The sequence below is a fragment of the Molossus molossus genome, unplaced genomic scaffold (genome assembly GCF_014108415.1).
Source record: "Molossus molossus isolate mMolMol1 unplaced genomic scaffold, mMolMol1.p scaffold_m16_p_12, whole genome shotgun sequence".
NCBI classification, from domain to species: Eukaryota; Metazoa; Chordata; class Mammalia; order Chiroptera; family Molossidae; genus Molossus; species Molossus molossus.
Window position 1 is genome coordinate 29,254,695 of NW_023425347.1, and position 20,560 is coordinate 29,275,254.

The window sequence follows — 20,560 nt, forward strand, 5'->3', positions numbered from 1 at the left end:
GAGAATAAATCTGAGAATACCACAGGTCCACAACTAAATGAATTTGTGTAAAAACTCAGTGGATTCCAGACTCGTGCTGTCTAACAGAGGTATAAGGTGAGCCACCTGTGGAATCCTAAATGTACTAGTAGCCCCATCAAAAAGGAAACAGGGCCCGGCCGGTGTGGCTCAGTGGTTGAGCGTCGACCCATGCACCAGGAGGTCGCCAGTTAGATTCCCCGTCAGCACATGCCCAGGTTGGAGGCCCAATCCCGAGTGGGAGGCATGCAGCAGGAGGCCAATCTCTCTTTCCCTTTCCCTTCCTCGCTCTCTAAAAATCAACAGAAGAAAAAAATTTTTTAAATAAACAGGTAACGTTCATTTAAATACTGTTATTTAACCCAATATATATAAAATGCCATCATTATTAATATTAGTGAGATACATAGCACTCTTTCCCTTATGCTAAGTCTTCAAATTCAAGTGTGAATTTAATACAACACATTCCAAGTGCCCCAAAGCCACCTGTGACTAGTTGTCACCTAGCTGGTCAGTTTGGATCTAGACAATCTATTAAATGAACCAAATTGCTTTTAAAAAGTAGTGTTGGGGTCTTTAACAGCCAGATCAAAAGCACTAGTTGTAATCATGAAGCTAAAACTGCATTTTTATTATAGTGAATTTGGACCTTTTTCATTTAGAAGTCTAGCTACCTAATAGACTCTTCTCTAAGGATTATTTTGTCATCCAATTCAGTTTAACATACTGTCATTCATTCTAAACACACGTTATAGCCAGCAATGCCCCACCGCACACACAAACCATAAACAGCAGTATTTTATCCTCTAACCCCTGGGAATTGCTTTTAATTAGCAAAATAATTCTGATTCACTTTTTTTTCTATCATTATTGTTGAATGTATTACAGATGTTCCTCATTTTCCCCCCATTGACCCCCTCCTCCCCACAGCCCCCCCCCCCCCCACCGCCTTTTCCCACACTGTTGTCTCTATCCACTGGTTATGCATATAAGTTCTTTGGTTTATTTCTTCCCACCCCCCAACCCTCTTCCCTTTGAGGTTTGTCAGTCAAGCAACCAATTTGTACTTCTTAAACCCTTCACCATTTTCACCCATTCCCCCAACTCCCCTCCCATCTGGCAACCAAGAAAATGTTCTCTGTATCTATGAGAATGTTTCTGTTCTGCCTGTTCATTTGGTTTGTAGATTCCATTGTCGATAGATATGTATTCATTGCCATTTTGTTTGTTCATATAGTTTATCTTTTTCTTCAAAAAGACCCTTCATCATTTCATATAATAATAGTTTGGTGGTGATGAACTCCTTTAACTTTTTCTTGTCTGGAAAAGTCTTTCTTTATATGGCCATCGATTCTAAATGACAGCTTTGCAGGATAGAGTAATCTTGGTTGTAGGTTCTTGCTTTTCATCACTGAATATTTCTTGCCACTCCCTTCTGGCCTGCAAAGTTTCTTTTGAGAAATCAGCTGACAGTCTTATGGGAACTCCCTTGTAGTTAACTAACTGCCTTTCTCTTGATGCTTTTAAGATTCTCTCTTTGTCTTGAACCTTTTGCATTTTGATGATGATGTGTCTTGGTGTGGGCCTCTTGGGGTTCATCTTGTTTGGGACGCTCTGTGCTTCCTGGATGTGTATGTCTGTTTCCTTCACCAAGTTAGGAAAGTTTTCTGCCATTATTGTTTCAAATAGGTTTTTGATTTCTTGTTCTCTCTCTTCTCCTTCTGGCACCCTCAAGATGCAAATGTTGGCATGCTTGAAGTTGTCCCAGAGGCTCCTTACACTATCCTCATTTTTTTAGATTATTTTTTCTTGATGCTGTTCTGATTGGGTGTTTTTTGCTTCCTTATATTCCAAATTGATGGTTTGCTTCTTGGCTTTACCTACTCTACTACTGAATTTGTGTAAATTATTCTTTATTTCAGTTAGTGCCTCCTTCATATCTGACTGGTCCTTTTTTATGCTCTTGAGGCCCTCACTAAGTTCACTGAGGTTCTCGCTAAGTTCATTGAGCATCCTTATAAGCAGTATTTTGAACTCAGTATCTGTTAGGTTGCTTATCTCCATTTCACTTAGTTCTTTTCTTGGGGTTTTGTTCTGTTCTTTCATTTGAGACCTGTTGCTTTGTCTCCTCATTTTAGCTGCCTCCCTGTGTTTGTTTCTGTGTATTACTTAACGAGAGGTATGGGGCTATCTGAGACCAGATGCTGCTTGCCTGAAAGAATTTAGGAAAACCTGAAGCAGGATCCAAGACAGGCCAATCCTATGGTTAAGCAACTGGCAACAGCTTGGGTGGGCCTGAAAGTTGGGTGGGGCGGGGCCTCAGGGAGTCAGCAGGGCGGGGCTACCAGTGTGAGCCAGGTTGCTGGAGTCCCAGATATGGCGGCTGTCTGCCGCCCCAGGGAAGGGCTCACCAAAGGAACAAAGGCCTCTGACAGCACGTTTGTCCTGGAGAAAGCCCCCTCTCCAGCCCTCGCTCCAGTGCCAAACAGCTTAGTTCTTCCCTGTATGTCTCTGGTGCCCCTCAAGCTGCTTCCCCTCTGAGCTTAGGGGGAGTGAATCTAATAAGTCCGTGCGCCGGCCCTTTAAGGAGCTGCCTGGGGCCTCCCTGAGCCTCAGTTCCTGCTGGTTTTTCCAGCCAGAAGTGATGGGGACTTCTCTTCCTGGCACTGGAACCCTAAGCAGGGTTCCTGGTGTGGGACGGGGACCCCTCAGTCCTCAGGGAGGACCTTCCCAGCCGAGGTATCCTCCTGATTTTCATCCGCCTTCTGACCACCCATCCGCCTCTGCCCCTCCTACCAGCCTCGATGCTGCTGCTGCTTTAATTCCGTAGTTGTAGGACTTCTATTCAGCTTGATTTCAGGCGGTTTTGAATGATGGTTGTTCTGTAGTTTAGCTGTAACTTTGATGTGGTTGTGGGAAGACACGATACCGTGTTTACCTACGCCGCCATCTTGACCAGCCTGATTCATTTTTAAATACAAAAAGCAGTGTCAGTATGTTCTGCTTAAAAATATGATCTACCTAAGGTACAGAAAAACCCTTATGTAAAAGCTTCTTCTGGGTCTTTGTGTGGGCATCAAGAAGAAAATAGCTGTGTTGTTTGAGAAAGTTATATGTACGAGGGCGTATTTGTTTACTGTGGGACTCTGGTCAAGTTCCTGAGTTAGCAGAAAGTCAAAGGGCAGCCTGTCACTTCGATGCAGCCTGAGCACATTATGCTGTAATGAGAGAAATGTTTATCATCCTTAATATGGAACTTGGTTGCGATGTTTCTGAAACTTAATGTTTCTTCTGAAACCAGGTACCTGTGAGAGGACCCAGGAAGAATAAGAATAAGGCAAGTATGCATATTTTCACTACCAAGAAAATCTCAAAGAGCACTGAACTTGGAGCATTTATTCTGGACTGTCCTTAAATAACTCAGTGATACTCTGACTTAATTTTGGGCATGTCCTGCTGCAGGGGATTGCTCTGGGGATCACTTGGTTGAGGTATGAAAATGGGTAGGGAGGGAAGTCTGGGACATGACAGATACCAAGACTGATACCAATGAGTAGGGGACAGGTTTCTCCAAGTGAAGATGAAGATTCACATTCTGGTAGTTTGAAAAAGAAAGTCCTCCTTCCCCCAGGAGGAGATAGACCGGATCAGAGGACAGGGCTGGGCATACTGTGTATCAAGTGAAGAATTTAACTCTGTGAGTAATTTTCTATTGGACTATTAGAATAGGCTTGTGAAGCATACACTATTAATTTCTCCTCCTATATTGTATTCTTTTATAGCTTTTCAATAAATGTCTCGTGAGATAGAATAAAAGCAGGACCAGCTACATTATTTACAAAAGGCAATTACTAAGAATTTCAGCAAGATGTGGTAAATATACATAATGAAATGTGAGTCAGTCTTTAAAAGGAAGGAAATTCTGAAACGTGGTCATTAACAAGCAGCACATACTAAAGACAAAACAATTTTTAAGCAATCAGGATAAAAGGTAGGTTACTTACAAAGTAACAAAACAATTAAAGTAAAAGCAGAATTCTCTTTAGTATTACCAGAGGCCAGAAAGCAATAGAATAATGTCGTTAAGTATTGGGAGGAAATAGTTGTCAATTTTGAAAGCTCTGTCTAGTAAGGATGAAATAACAATTTCAAACAAATCAAGCCCGAAAGTTTACAAGTCATGACCTTCCATCACTAAAAGAACTACAAAAGAATGTATGTCAGTAGGAAGAAAACTAAACCCAGGAAGGAGGGGTAGCATACAAGAAATAGTTTATAGTTTCTCATTCTAACCTCTTGTCTCTTTCTATAATTTTTTATATTTTTAACTTTTTTTTCTCTCTGGGATACAATCTGAATAACTTCTTCAGATTTTTCTAATTTACTAAATCTCTATGTATCAAGCTTTTACTCATTTTTTAATTGTTAAGATTAAGTTCAGGTAAAGTAATAGAAAGACCAAATATGGTCATGGCTTTTTTTAAAAAAGGAAAAATTTAGATGTCAGTCAAGATGGAGTAACAGGAACTGGATTCCTCCTCCTGTTTGGGAAAAGAAAACAAAACAAATATGAGAAGCAATGGTTTTCAGGACACTGAACGTCAAGTAACAGAAGATAGTGATCCCGAGTGATGAGAAACAAGCAAGGTTAAGTCCTATAATTGCCCTGGCTTGCTTCTTTGAGAGAGTTTTCATTTTCAGGCTGTGCCACTGAGAGAGGGAACACAAGTAGAACCTTTTGGACTCTTTTATTTGAGATAAAGCTGAGAGTCTCAGGAGACCAAGACAGAAGGGAGGAGAGTTACACAGAGAGAGGAGCCCACAGGTCTGCAGAAGGCACTCCACTGATTGTCAGCTGAGTAATAATCACATGTAAGGAATCCATCTGAAGCTAGAGAAAGAGGACCATTTAAAATAGCACAAAAAGATGAACTGCTTAAGGTAAAATCTGACAATGGATGTACCCTGAAAACTATGAAACTTTGCTGGGGGAAATTAAAGAGGAATAAAGTAAATGGAGAGATATACTTTGTAATACAGAGGATTCAATATTGTTATCAATATCAATTTTGCCCAAATTGCTCTGTATCATCAGTGAAAGTCTGATCAAAATCCCAGGAGATTTTTTTTTTTTTTTAGAGAATGAAAGTGATTCTAAAAGTTATTTGGAAATCCAAAAGACCTAGAATATCTAAAGCAAATGTGGAGAACAAATTTGAAGGCTACTACTTGATTTTAAAATAAAGGGTATTTAAGTGGAAGTAAGAATATGAACAAAGTTTCAATAGTAAGTTTGCTCTTGTTTTTCCAAATAAAAGGGTATAAAACATATCTTGTGTTAGGATGTAGTAAATAACAAAATAGATTGTTGTGGCATCATGTAGACTGGCAAAGTTTCATGTAGAAAGCCCAATAAATATTTGCTGAACATGATCAAAATTGGTCAGATAGTGGAGTCTTGAAGGTTAGGGACACATTAGAAATAAGCTGCTTTCAAACTTGATAAATACAATTTTATGCACTTGTATATTGTTTTTACCCTACTCACTTCTTTAAAAGATTTAAAATAGCTAGTAATTAAATAGGGAAATAGCAGACTTGTCTCCTGATATTTACATTTTATACCCTGTGTCCTTCTCTGATTTTTCTTCAATTAGATGAGAGATTGCTGAGTGACTTCCACTCTACAATACTACATAGATCTTATATATGGCTCCCACTGTCTAGACTTCTTGCTTATTTTAGATCCATTTAGTGCATGAAGGACAATGGGACATTTTCCAAAACTAAGAAGAGCAACGTGTAACTAGAGCTGATGTGATGGTGCTTCTCATGTTAGGAAATTTCCCACTGTTGTTCCAAGAAGGCAAATACATGGGAACAGTCCTGCAGGAAATGAAGGGTTTCATATAAATGGCCATTTGCCAGGCAGTCCAGTGTCATAAAATAGCTTATAATGATGGCACCTCCTACTCAGCATCTTTCCGTCCTGAGAAAAATTTAATTTTTTCTAGAGAAGAAATTGGTAACTGGGGATTTACATCTCCTCTTAAAGAAAAGATTTTCCCCATGTTTATGAAAATTTATACTAACAGTAAAGGATGCTTAACATCAACCATTAAGTTGATATTTCAGTTGCACTACTGCTTTTGATAGATATCAGGAAAGTCTTATATGTGATGAAAGTGCTACATGTCGAGGAAGGGGAGTGTCTGAGTCCATGGGTGTTAAATATGCTTCTTTTGGATAGTGAAGACGACTTTCTGTTCAGATTTTAAAATTAATAATAAAGGAGACAAAGAAACACCATGCACTTTCTTCCAAATGGACAAGATAAACATCCTTATCTTTTTCATAGTTTGGCTATTGGAACATTAGATTTGAACTCAGCTGTCATTCTTATGTTGCCCATGGTAGCCTTTTGACATACAGATAATGTTTGTTTCTGCCTTTTGTTGACTATTGCTTAGACTCCCTAGTGTGTTTCACTAGAACCCTTGTGATTTGGCCCTTGCTTACCACTCCAGCTTTATTTTTTATGCTCCAGGAACACATACATATATACATGCTAACATCCTCCACCAACTTTATCCCACCCTCCCTGAAGACTCACAACTTACAGGCAGGCAAATGGAAGTTATTTTGGTTCCATGTATGGCCTAGTTTCCCACCAGACTCTGGACCTTTGTCCATATTGTTCTATTTGCTTTCAACATTGTTTCATACATAGTCTTTTTTATGGACTGCGTGTTTGTGTCCCCCCAAATTCAAAAGGATAGTACTAGGAGATAGAGCCTTTGGCAAGTGATTAAGTTAGGGGTGGGCCCCCATGATGAGATTAGTGCCCTTATAAGATGAAGAAGACAACTAGACCTCTTTCTGCAGCCTGAAGACACAATGAGAAGGTATGTAAACCAGGGGGAAGGCTCTCGCCACAACCTGACCATTCTGGTACCCTGATCTTAGACTTCCAGCCCCCAGTACTATGAGAAATAAATGTTTATTGTTTAAGCCATCCAGCCTATGATAAATTGTATTAGCGACCTGAACTGACAAAGACAATCCTTATTTGGCTAACTTCCACTGATCTTCAATTTTAGCTTAGTAGTTACTTCCTTTGAAAAATTACTGGTTGACTCTGCTGATCAGCATTAGGTTTCCTTATGTGTTCTCCTATTCTCCTCTCCCAGGACACTTATTCTATGGTAATTTTGGCAGATTGTATTTTCTAAAAATGGACACACCTGTATCTACTATCCCACATGCTCTTACCTCATTCTCCTTCATCCAGAAGTTGGGGGCAGAGGTTGACAGAGTCTAATTCTTCTTCCCTGGAATCTAGGCTGGCCTTAGTAATCAGTACAATGTGGTAAAAGTGATGGCCCACATTCTAAAACTGGGTCAGAAAAGGCCTCGAAGCTTTTGTCTGTTTCTGTTGAGTTGTTTGCTCTGGGGGAATCCAGTTGCCATATGAGAAGTCCAGTGAACCTAACACTGTCAAACTGGGGAGGACTCGTGTAGGTGTTCCAGGCCACAGTTCCACAATTACAGCTAAGCAAAAACTGCCAGTAAGTGAGTAAAGATATCTTCAGATAATTCCATCCCTCAGCCATTAAATCACCCTCAACCACGGAGTCTTCCTAGCTGAGACCCAGATATCATGGAACCTTGTACCCTATTCAATTCCTAAACTGCAGAGCCATGAACATAATAAAGTGTTGGCTTAATCTGCTATATTTGGGAATAATTTGTGAACAGCACTAGTAATGAAAGCATAATTATATAAATGGATGTTCCCTTATCTAGACTATAAGATCCTATCCCACATTCTTCAGGCATGAGGACAGGGGCTACAGATATCTGATTTGTTTACCATTGTAACCTCAGCTTTTAGCTCAATGCATGACACAAAATAAGGTGTAGTAAAGAATCTTAACTCAAGAAATAGATGAACAGATGAATGCATGGTTTCTTCCTCTGGCTTGGTGTCTACCTACCTCTTTCTCCCACCTTGAGTTTGGCAATTTAGTTATAAACAGTTGGTTTGCCCAAGATACTGTCTCTCTCGTTTGTCAAATTCTGTAGTATTAATTCCTATTGTGTTCCTCTTGACTATTCCTTAACCTAGTGTTTGGAATAATGAAGTGGCCAAGTGAAAGGCCTTGTGCCATGTAAGTCTCAGAAAGCCCATCTGGTAGAGCCACCCAATGGGCCTTCTTTCCCCAGAAGGGGACTGGAGTGGAGTGAGGAATGACTGGAGGCCAGCAACCCTCTGAAGCCCGTGAAGTTGAGAGTGGTCTTCAAATAGGTGCAGATCATCACTGGCCAGATACTGCCTCTGTCTTTCCACATACCCTCCTAGGGCGCGGGGATTGAAGAGACTGCAGAGAGATAGGAATCATACCAAAAAAGCACGCCGTCTGCTTCATGGCTCATGAGTGACAGCTGGTGGGAAGCAGGAGGTTGACAATGAGGAATGGGAAATTCGGGCACTGTGCTGTGTGAGATAATATTTCTGCCTTAAAAAAGCCTGTCACCACCCTGGCCGGTTTGGCTCAGTGGTTGGAGCACTGGCCTGCAGACCAGAGAGTTCCTGCTAGGGGCACATACAAAAAAAAAAAATCTGTCACTTTTCCTCTCTACCCCAGACCCTTTCCCTGCCTGTACATGCATGTACACAAACACACACACTGCCAGGAGGAAGCCCAGCACCCTAATCACATTTGGTTCTCTGCAGGATGGATGTGGCCTTCCATGTTGATTGAGTACATGCTCCAGTTATTCAGACAGAATGATAGTAAGAAGAAAGAGAATGGAGAAAATAGGAAGAGAAGGGTGAGGAGAGGGGAAAGAGAGCTTTCTTTTATTTGGTGTTTGCTATATGCTGTGAATTCAAATAAGAACCTTTTTTGTACAATGCCATTTAACCTGAAACAAAAACTCCCCAAATAGGTATAATTTCTACTTTTTAGACAAGGAAACCAATACTCAAATAGTTTAAGTAACTTACTCAAGATCACATAGTTAGTCTATGTTGAAGCCAAAATTTTTAACCAGATCTGGCTGCCTCTAAATTTCATGCTCTCTCTCTCTCCATTCAACTAGACTATAGGAGGTTCTATTATTTTCTATAAGTATCCAAATAGCCCACAGAGAAAGTGTTTAAACAGGGTCATGATATGGGGGGTCACTTTGATTCTGACTCTCTGTTTAGAATCAGACCTCCTGTTATTCCACATGTTTGAATTCCACTTCCTCACATACCACTACCTGGATGCCTAAGAACAGCCAGGAACCCCTAACTGACCTGGAGTACAGTGTCCTGGACATGTTTTGAGGATAAAGAATCCAGACTATGAGGTCCTAACACATTGCACAGTAGAGAAATCCAGAAGATGGCTCTCAGCCATACATTCCTTTATGCCCCAAAATGCATTTCTATTTCTGGCAAAAAGAAAGTGACTCTCTAAGATCCATTCTGGTTGACCACATTAGCTGTTTTGATCGTAACAGCCATTACGAGTTGAGTTGGTTTTGTTAACTCCCCATTGTATATTGTGTATCTATAAACTGTTTGCTAAGGCAACAGTCAGTCATTTCTTCAGTGCTTACAGTGATAAGTGATAAGAAAACAAGAACCAGAATCAAGTGCCTAGGTTCTGGTTCAAGTTACTCAAAGATTACAAGGAATTCTCCGAAGCATCTCACGGCTCCAGGAATATGCGTCCCTGAAATGCAGGCTTGGGCAGCTGAGGACACGCCAGGCTTCTCTCACTGATGGTACATTCCAGAATTGTAAAACAAATGATTACTTTTAATTGTTTCATTTTATTTCTTCCAATTCAACAAACATTTCCTGATCATCTTTTATTACAGAGCACTCTGCTTGGCCATTTAGCCCTGTGGAGGACTCCGAGAAATAGGGAGCATGACCTCTGTGTTCAGAATATTATAATCTGCTGGACAAAAGAAAAATAATCAATTAACACATGCCCCAGAGGGTAAGATGAGCCTTTCCCTAAGGACACTCCTGAAATTCAAGGCTGGTGCACAGGAGGGAGAAGTCTATTCCAATAGGCAGTTATATATTTGAATCTGATAAAGGGTTTACTCCTTTAGTTTGATTCAGCTCAACATTTGAAACCTCAGTGTAAACTAGACACTAAGCTACGAAGCAAGCCCTGGCCAGTTTGGCTCAGTGGGTTGGATTCGGTCAAGAGCACGTACCTTGGTTGTGGTTTGTCCCCAACCCTGGTTGGGGTCATGTGGGAGGCAACAAATCAATGTGTGTCTCTCACATCAATGTTTCTCTCTTTCTCTCCCACTCTATCTGAAAATAAATGGAAAACAAAGTATCCTCAAGTGAGGATGAAAAAAAAAAGAAGGAGTAAAGAAAAGGAAAGGAAGAAAGATAAAACAAAAGATAGACCAAAACACTGTTAGGATATATTTTTAAAAATTTGAACCATAGTCTGATTTATTATAATCCACCATATCTTTGCTTATATACCCAAAATAGTATTCAATTTTGTTCCAAGAAAATGACATCAAACACCAAAAGCAACAAGTGACTCATAACTTAGAAAATCAGTTGAATGAGCTATAAAAATGGGTCCAAGTTTATTTTTAGTATTTAATAAAGCAGTTTCATTTTCTTCAAATTATCAGAGTATGCAGTGGCATTCACTAGGGTCTAAAAATATATTTAAAATAGTGTGAATTCTATTTTAACATGGTACTCTCCTCTTGATTTTTTTTTTTTTTTTTAGTTAAGTGCAGGAAATATATAAACACTCAAAAAAACCATCTAACCGTGATGCTTGAGGAAGAGGAACGAAGTAGAATTGTGCCTGATAGTAGAATGACATTTAGAATGCACGAGAGCAGTAAGATTGGGGTTAGAAATGATGCTTCTTGCTGCAGCGTCTTAGTATTTTTCCAGGCTTCCCAAGTTCATTGTCAACACTGCTGATTGTGGTCCACTGAGGTGGTGGTCACAATTTTAATGGCCCAACTTTATTGGGTCTATGTTTTATTTCTCCCAGTGCCTTTCTCACTTAGCTTTGAGCTATAGTCATTCACCACATAAAAATACCAGAACTAATAAGATGATTGGATGAAAATGCGGAATAATCACCCTGTGATATGTAATGTGCCATAAATGCGGTGTACACATATTATATATTATGGCAAAACCTTGGTAATTGCCTGTCTGGTGTAATTTTCAGCTGAGTAAAGGGGAAAAACTCTGAGGCTGTGCTATCTTTTTCTTGATGATTATTATTACAAATATCTGTATTGGTCAAGGAACCACATAAAAATCCTCACTCTGGTTTCATAGTTGTCAAAGTTTCTGGAATTGGAAGCTAAACTAAGGTAAACACTTACCCAAGCATGGCTTTACTTTTCTCATCAGAAATGAATTGCAAGTTAACTTTTATATAATAAGAAACAAGAATTCCCTGTGAAATTATGGGGTAGCCAAACCCCAGGGTAGGGAGGGAGCAGGGCACAGGCGAGGACATGGTGTCCCCACTTCCTCGTTAGCAGAGGGCTTTAAGCTGGAATGGCCTTCTTGGATCTTGGAGTCTTGCTCCAGTCTCTGTACAGAGAAGTCAGCGTCATGATTTTGGAGTGGGGTGGGCAGGCACAGTAAAAGCTTGGGCAAAAGTCTGGTGTGTATCGATTCCAGCCTCATATTTTTATTTGTAGCCTCTATCCTCCAACTTAAAGTCCTAGGAAAGCTTGACTTCAGAGCGCAGCTCAAGCCTCTAGCATGGCAAATGAATTCTCAGATTTCCACAGACGTCTAGCAGTATGCCAGGTGCTAAAGATTCCGGTGTAAATAACCCCAAATCCCTGTCTAGGGGTAATGAAGAGTCTAATGGAGGAGTTGGTACTGGTTTCCTAGGCCTGTGATTAACAGAGTACCACAAACTGGGTGGCTTAGACAATAGAAATTTTCTCACAGTTACAGAGGTTAGACGTCTGAGATCAAGGTGCTGACTGTGTTGGTTCCTTCTGGGGCTGTAGGAGAATTTAGCCCATGCCTCTCCCCCAGCTTCTGGTAGCCTCGGGTGTTCTTGGCTTGCTGGTGCAGTGTCCGGTCTTCACGTCATGGGAACCTCCAGGAACGTCTGTCTCTGTGTTCTAATTTCTCTTTTTATCAGGACACCATTCATATCAGACTAGAGCCCACCCTAATGAGCTCATCTTAACTTGATCATTTGCAAAGACCCTATTTCCAAGTAAGGTCACATTCACAGGTACCAGGGATTAGAACTTCAACATCTTCTTGGGAAACATAGAAGAGTTGTTGTCCACATGGATAAAAATTCTGGCCTGGCTGGTGTGGCTCAGTGGTTGAGTGTCAACCCATGCACCAAGAGGTCACTGGTTCGATTCCCAGTCAGGGCACATGCCCAGGTTGCAGGCCCAATCACCAGTGGGGGGGCATACAGGGGGCAGCCAATCGATGTTCTCTCTCATCAATGTTTCTGTCTCTCTCCCTCTCCTTTCCTCTCTCTCTCTAAAATCAATAAAGAAAGAAAAAAATATTCTGCAGCCTGTGACCCTCCATAATGAACTTCATCTCTGGACGTGCCATATGTTGGGCTTCTAAAACCCAGGGGCTTCCAAACCCCTCTGCTGCTCCGCTGCCATGGACTGCTCCGCTGCCATGGACTGCTCCGCTGCCATGGACTGCTCCGCTGCCATGGTCTCGGCAAGCCCAGCAGCACGCAGAGCCCCACTTGGACTGAAAAGCTGGTACCAAACTCCAGGCTGCTCCCAGTCCTTACCTGGCACATCACCCCTGGTCCTTCCTGCACGCTGACATGACTTTTCAACAACTGGAGCCTTCTGTTCCAAGGGTTTTACTGGAAAAACATATTTTACTCAATAAACATTTTGTATGCCTATTGTTCTAGATTCTACTGGAGCTTGGCACACACTCTTGGTTTCAACAAGAAACTCATGGTCTAGTGAGGGACAGTGAAACAGTAAAACAGAAGAATAGAGGCCTTGGTAGGAGCCACCACAGGGTGCTGTGGGGGTGCATAGAACCAGTCCTGAATCCTGGCTGGGGGACGCAGGAGAGGAAGGCAGGGAGGGCGTCCTGTAGGAGGGGACACCACAGCTGAGTCTTGACCTATGTGCAGTAGGATTTATTCAGGAACTATTTAAGGGTAGGAAAGGGGGAAAGTAGGGGGAGGGGAAGCATGTTGGGATAGACAAAACAATAAAAGAAGAGTACATAAAAAGATGCTAATTAAATACTGGAAATATTAAGTGAATAAGAAGAAGAGAAAGTAATGTGTTTTTAAAAGTTGGATCTGAGCATTTTTCTTTTCCACAAATACAAACAGCTTGGGTTTGCTATAGTCAGTTCGGGTTGCTATAACAAACTACCATAGACTGAGTGGTTTAAACAATAGGCATTTATTTCTCACAGTTCTGGAAGCTAGGAAGTCCAAGGTCAACGTGCCAGCAGGTACGGGCCCTCTTTCTGTGTTGGAGATGGCTGCCTTCTCACTGTGTCCTCACATGGTAGAGAGTTACTAAGCCCTGATAAGGGCACTAATACCATCATGACCTGTACTGTCATGACTTTATCTAAACCAAATTGCCTCCTCAAGCTCCCACCTCCAAATGTCATCGCACTGGAAATCAGGGCTTCAACGTATGAATCCGGGGACCACAGAGGGTGGCACTGCTCCTCCCCAGCCTGGCGTTAACAGTCTCAGCAAGACGTGGGAAGATTGTTGAGCTTGCTCCCCAGCTGTCATGTGATTCATGGGCTGCTACTGCTTCATCACTCTGGTCACCCGATGTGTCAGCTCACCTCCCCCAGAAGCCTATGATCTAAAGCTAATTTATGTCCCAAAACCTATTGGGCATCACCCCCTTCACCTCAGCATAGAACTCTTCAGGCCCTGACACCTTGAATCCAACCCTTAGGTAAGGATAAAAGTTCACCAGAATGTCAAATCAACCATAAGGCTCGAAGAAGATTATTTGAGGGCTAAAAATTTTGAGCCTGCATTAAACAAAATGAGGTGGAAATGGAGACCTTGCTAATTACATAATCATCAGTGTATTTTTTATGACAAAGCCTCTGCGTTCCTTTCCAGTAGCGTCGTTAGCAGGAAGGAAATAGCTGATGTCATGTGTTTTTCTTTTCAGTCATCAAGAGCCTTGACCGTGTCTTAAGCCGGAGGAAAAATACCCATATACGTGCCATTTGCCATCATTTAGTATAAACTGTGTTGGTGGGAAGGAGACTGGTTAGAAAAAAAAAAAAGACAGAGTGTACACAGAAGAATATAAGTACGAAGAACAGGGTCAATGAGGCAGCCATGTGGCTAACCATAATTTGGCTTCTAGGTCCCAGATTCTGGGCCATTGAGCAACTGTGTTCCTTTCTTCTGGGTCCTGTCTGCCTTTCCCACCCCTTTGCTCATGGGCTGAGGGTGCTTCCCAGCCAGCACCAGTCCTCATCCAGAGGGTCTAAACACACACACACACACACACACACACACACACACACACACACGGGGTTTCTGCTCCACCCCGTTTCCTTTCCTGGGGGTGGGGGTGGGGGTGGGAGTGGGGGGAACTGGCAAGTCCCAGGTCAGGAATTCCAGAGTCTCCAAGGAGGAAGAGATGTTTACAACTACTGTCTCTTTGGGGGCTTGAGTGTTTCTCTAGATGTGTTTGATAAAACCGGAATTCTACATTTGATACAGAAAACAATCACCCAGTGTTTTAAATAAGAAAGAAATGTATTTCTCTTCCTGCCACAGTCAGCCTTGGTTATTTAGCGTGGCCATTTGTAGTGCTGATTCTAACTGTACGGCGTGGCTCTGGAGAAAGAAAGAACTCGTTAGTTAATCAATTCAGTAACATCGGTTTAATTCTTACCATATTCTGGATGTTACAAAGAGCTGTTAGACCCGCTCCACCCCTGCAAAGAACCGACAGCTAGTCTGGGACCGACCACAGGACAGGAAGCTGTTTTCTGTGCTCTGTTCATCCAGGTCTGTCCCGCACTGAGCATGGCGTTTATGTAATGCATTCTAGGTGCTCGACAAACATTGTCAAATGAATCACCGAGACTAATGCTAGGGGAGGACAGTAAGTCCTTTCGGCTCTGAGAAGTGGGCACTCCTGGCTGAGGGGATTACTGCAGACTCGTAAGGGAGACGGAATTTCAGTCATGCTCTCAGGAAGGGTAGGACTCTAAGCAGCTGGTAGACGATGACAGAAAAGGGTGACTTCAGGTGAGGGGACCAAGGTGTGTCAAGCCAGGCGACTGGGAGACTAGAGCATTTTCTGGAGGAGGAATGGCCAGAGGCCAGGCAGCAGGAGAAAAGTCTGAGACAGATGGGTAGAGTCAGACAGGGCAAGAGAGTGTGCTGGGTAAGGTGAGCATCTGAAACTGCTTCTGCATGGACTGCCCCGGGCCCTTGAGAAAGGGGACCGTGCATAGGCCAGGGCGCTGTGGCGAGGGAAAAAGACACAGGCCAGCAGCCTGGGCCTGGGAGACACAGGCCCCAACCCCGCTGGGCCCCAGGAGTGATGCTCTGCTTCTTCCTGCCTTCATTTTAACCTTTAGAAAAAGGAAATTAAAAAAGAAAAACCTTGACTCTCTATGTACTTTTCCAAATGAGTCATATGGGTTATTATGATCATAGCCAATTTTGATGTAAGGATATGAATATAAATAAGAACTGATCCCAGAAGCCCCCAGGAGGCTACTTTTAGCCATAAAGTATCTAAGGAAGGAACAGCCGCCCCGTGTCCCCTCTCCCCACGGCCACGGTGTGGAATGGAAAATGGCAAGGCGTCCTGTCAGCCCAGGCCATTGCATTTCAGGACCTCTCCAAACAGAGGGGTGTGTGTGTGTGTGCACGCATATGTGATGTGTGTGTCTACATGTGATGTGTGGTGTGTGTGTGCATGTGGGGACGTCTGGGCACTGAAAGAGTTCAGGGGAAATCAGTGACATGGGGCTCAGGCTATGCCAAGTTTCTCCTGAATAGGCCTTGTGCACAATCATCTCAGTGATAGGTCACACACACACACACACTAACACACACACACACACACACAAACCAGAAAAACAAATTAGTCAGGAAAAGGACACAAAAACAACCCTCATGAGATTAGATTCCCCAATAAAATAGCTACAGGAAATTGTGTATGCTTCAGGAGAAATGAATTTTTCTATTGTTAGCTTTCATGTTGATGTTGCTCTAAGTTGGAGCTATCGGCCAGCCCCACCACACCCCCACCACGCGGTGCACATCGCATCCTCTGTCGTCGTCTCTGTTCTGCTTCTTGGCAGGCGGTGACTTCCTGGACCATAGGAACCGATTCATTGACATAGAACATCGCTCCTCACAGAGTGGGTGCTCAATGAATTTTTTGACTCTATGGGACCCAGGAAGGGCTTTGAAGGACAGTGTCCCTGGGGGTCTCCCTAGCAGCATGAGCCACAGAGGGAGTGAGCATCCCACAGGTAACCCTGGGATTACCTGCACATGTGTACACATACGCACACAAACACACACATACAAACACATGCACATTCTTCCAAAAACAACCATTTTAAAATCACGTGATCTACTTCAATATCCAGAAAAAAAGCTTGTTTCCTGACGACAGCATAATCCATTCCATGCTAATACATCTAATTCTATTCTATGGAATTTGTTCTTTATATCAATGTACTGAAAGGTGTCAAGTGTCACCTACCCCTCCTTTCCCCCACCCCACCTCTGCTCACCCACAGATGGACGCCAGGATGCCCCTCTCTGGACCCCTCACCCAAAGTTAAGAAACTCAGGATCCGTCTTAAGGGACCTTCTAACCACAGATGGCAGCAGGAAGCCCTGCAGACACTTTGACATGCTGCTTTTCTGTCTGTGAGGTCACATCCCTGTCCTCAGGAGGCATCTGGGAGACTTTCCGTCGGAGAGAGAGGGAGCGGGAAGGTTCATGGCCTTTCTGTGCGGGAATCACACACCGCACACCACAGCCCTTACCTTGCGGGTGGGGAGCTGTGAGGGGAGTGGAGTGAAGGGATTGGTTTATTCCACTCTTCCAGTTACAAAAACAAACGTGCAATTATAAAAACGGGACAGCACAAACACGTCACAGACGTTCAGAGAAAGGTAGAACATAGAGCACTGTGAACTGCAGAGGGAAGAATTCTCCCGGCGCTGCCCTGGCGACTGGGCAGATTTGGGTGGGCAGGCAGGGGCAGGAGGGCATTCCTGGCATTCCTGCGAGGGTCAGCCAGGGCGGGAGCTGGGAACTGCAGGGCAGAGTTTGTGGGGCCAGGGCTCCCCCTGCCCTCTCGCCTGCCCACTCTCCACCCAGGAGTCCAGAGAGAAGTTAGAACTCGAGACGGTGCATATGCCCAGGCATGCACACACAAGTGTATTTTCACAGAAATCTTTATTTGCACACCCTATCTCTGAAATCCTTTTACCTCCCTTTACTTAATCTGAAAAATGTAGCCTGAGTGTTAGAAATGATAACAATCTCTCCCGTGTGTAAAAGTGCAAACAATTTAAAGTGGCTTTTCATGTTTTGGTCTCGTTTATTACATTATATTATTAACTCATTTCAAGTGCGCCTGCATCGACCCACTCCTGGAGGTTTCGGGAGTGCTCATAGCTCAACGCTGCACTTTCGCAAAGCCGCTCACTGCACATGCCGGGGAAGCCGGTCCTTCCGCGCTTTTCGGAAGCAGGTAAGATTATGCACTGGACGCTCACTTGCTTTCAGAGGTATGCCTCCTCCAGGAGGGCCTGGGAGACGCAAGAATACCTGGGCATCTCTTTTTCCAAAGGTGAGGGAATAGGCTGGGGAGAGTCAGCTGTTGCCACCCCACGGACTGGGAAGAAGCAGGTAATCGGTGGTCTAGAAATCACCCTTTTGCCCCCTCACCCTGTCCAAATAAGGGCATAGCACCATTTAGGGAAGCCAAGCTGACAACCCCTGCCCGAGGGGGCTGAACAGATGAGCTCCCTCCCCTTCTCAGAAACCATCCCCACTGGCCTGGGATCTGAAGCAGGCCTGTGGCCCCTGTGTGTGGAACAAGATATTTTTTTAAGACTTTGCTTAGATTTGCTGGAAAACCCCTAAGCATGTCCCTGCTGTCCTAACCCCTTTGGGACCCATGACCAGGTTTTGCCCCTGGTCCTTGAAGGAATATGACTTAGCCCTGAGGCTTAAACTTCCAGGGGTGAAATGAAGGTTCTGAGTGCTAACAACTTTTCAGATGAGGAAACACTGCAATAGGAATGCTTTTTTTTCAGGTAGTCACCCTTCTCTGGGTGCTTATGGCAGCCAGGTCCTGTGTGCGACAGAGCATTTTACATCATCCAGTGCTTAATCATCATAGAAGGTACATATTATTACTTCGTTTCATGCCTGATAAACTGAAAACCAGAGAGTTTGAGTGGCATGCTCAGGATCTCACAAATGACCCTGGCTGGCATGGCTTGGTTGATGGGCATTGTCCTGTGCACCTGGGGGTTGCTGGTTGGATTCCAGGTCAGGGCGCATGCCCGAGTTGCAGGCTCAGTCCCCGGTAGGGGGCAGCAGGGGACTCTCACATTGATGTTTCTCTCTCTCCCTCTCCCTCTCTCTCTCTCTTAAAGAAAAAAATAAAAGAAATCTTAAAAAAAAAAAAAAAGATCTCACAAACAACTAATTAACTATAGTGCTGTGATTTGAATCTAGGCTTCTAACTCCACTTAAATATTTGCAAGAAGGTATGGCTTTTTAATATAAATTAAAAAAACAAATTGAATTTCTTCATTCAATATTCGCTGAGCTCCTACTACGTCCCTGGGGCAGGAAACATCCCTGTGAACAAAGAGACAAGGCTAGAAATTTCCTAGAGGTTGCATGCTAGTGGGTAGAGGCGGCAAATTAACAAATATGTAACATGTTATGTGGTGATACATGCCACAGGTAACGAGAAACGATGGTAACTGAGATTGAAAGAGCTGGGGGCGGGTCAGTATTATTCACATAGGAGATGATGAATTTCTGGCGCTAAGACATAAAAATGCCTCCCACCATGCAGAGAACAATGTCTAAACTCCTGGGACTTGTCTCCTCCAGCTGGGATGACAGTATGATGTCTCCCCAGCCAGCATAACAGGAGCCTCTGCCAAATAATAGGTGCATTTCAGCTCGTTGGACCATGCGGTCAGAATGGACATGTTACAGCCCAGATGGACCGAGCGGCATCGGTGATGATGCAGTCCGGGGCTGAGCCTCACTCCCCACCTTGATTGGGAATTAATCCCTTCCTCTCTTCACAAGGAGCTTTTGAAAACTGACCCCCATCAATCTGGAAACCATTTGGAGATTCCCAAGAGAAAAGGGCTATGTACCAGTGTAATTACTGGTATTGTTTCCATTAAATATGACACGATTGGGAATTACTGGGGAAAACCACAATGATGAAGGAAGGCGTTTCAAAAGATATGACAAATTAGCATGTTTAAAGATTGGCCATAAAATCAGGAGGTTGATGAACTATCAATGTTTCTAAGCTGTATAAATAAGCAGTTTTACAAAGTAGTGTGATTTAGAGATCTTGAGAGAAGGTGGTCCTATGCTTTGGAAAACAAGTGACTTAATAATGTAACAGCATACTTTGAAAGGATTACTTTTCCCAGAAGTGGCAATGTTTGTTAATACCCAAAGAGTGGACAAGGAGTCATTGCATCCAAACAGGTCTACCTGGCTGCCTAAGATACCTGGGATGTCAGACTATAAACAGTCTATCAAAACCATTGTTCAAACACTCATAAAACCAAGTGTCTTTTGTCTAGGGGGAAGTGAGAAGTAATCTCAGCTGAAAAAAAAATTCCATGTACACCATAAAACTCCATCATATTTTGCACTTCTGACTCCTTTCTAGTCCGTTTCAGCACCCTCAAATGCTTTTTATTTTGAGAGTTAATTCCTTAATTCATTTATTAGGTAATTAATGTAATGACCATTTCAAGCCTTATATGTTTTCTTAATCACTTGAAAAAAACTAAAGCTTTGATTTTTCGAAAACCAGTTTTGCAAGATTGGTAGCACGAATGGTTTTGTTTCTATTTTAAATTTGTACACATAAGACGTCCCCTATCTTCCCTCCGCTGAAAAAGAGAAGCCAAGGAGAATTCTCCCAATACACTAGCTTTGTGATGGCAAGTATAATGTAGAGGAAAATGCAGCTTTTGAAGCCATCAGAATTTTGCTGTTTGCCTTAATTACTTAATATGTTTCTTGAGAGAAAAGGGACCCAAAAATCCAAAGTGATGGCTGTGGCGGTGATAAAATTTACGTGATGGTGATTAAATTACTATTATTTTATAAATAGCATAAATCCACACTATCCAATATGGAAGCTTCTAGTCACCTGTAGTTATTGAGCATTTAAAGCATGGCTAGTCTGAGTTGAGATGTGCTGCAAAGATAAAATAAACACCAGATTTCAAAGATCTAGTATAAAAAAATACAA